The sequence below is a fragment of the Penaeus japonicus genome, unplaced genomic scaffold (assembly GCF_977035675.1).
Source record: "Penaeus japonicus unplaced genomic scaffold, GWHDUDI00000001_assembly GWHDUDI00000009, whole genome shotgun sequence".
Lineage (NCBI taxonomy): Eukaryota > Metazoa > Arthropoda > Malacostraca > Decapoda > Penaeidae > Penaeus > Penaeus japonicus.
The window spans coordinates 25,124,606-25,125,441 of NW_028234411.1; positions in this window are offsets into that span (position 1 = coordinate 25,124,606).

Genomic DNA, 836 nt, shown 5'->3' on the forward strand with positions numbered 1-836 from the left:
AAATGAAGACATTGGAAATGAAGAAATTAAAATCAACAACTATGAACTAATAACGAAAGACAGAAGTAATAGAAGAAGAGGAGTAGCTTTTTATATTAGAAAATAATTATACATAGTTATATACAGACCTCCTTGCACAACAGAAGCATCTTTCAACGAAGCTTTAAACATCATTAGTCATTATATTATGAGTACACGGGAAATCCAAATTATTATGATAATTGGAGACTTTAATTTCCCTTTATTGACTGGGAAACAAAGAAATTCAAAATTAGAGCAAATACCGCTAGAGATCAGAGACATCAGTTAAAATGCTTCTATACTTTGAAGATTTTTTTTTTACCTCAACCAAATAATCAAAATCCCAGCAAGGGAGGCAAATATACTTGACTTTATTTCCGTTTGTATAAGAAATGATATAAGTATTTCCTCAATCTATACAGTTCAACCAGAACACAATATCATTGAAATGACATTAGATAAATTAAAAATACAGAAAAATAAGGAAAAAAACGAGGAGACGACCTAGTAAATAGTCTAAAATCTTTGAACTTCAAACACAGTAAGATTGACTGGACAATAATAAACTAATCACTTAAGGAATCACTGAAACCAGATGATATAGTAAATAAGTTCTACGATGTTTGCAACGAAAGATTTGTGCCCCAGAAAAAGAATATTATACGAAGAGATCGTAAAGTACTATTGATAAACAAGAAGAATAGAACAAAGAAACTGAATGTGACAACATATCATGTCAAACAAGAAAGAATTAACACAGAGATTAAAGAAATAGAAGGCAGATTTTTAAAATCTATGAGAAACCAAAAAATGTT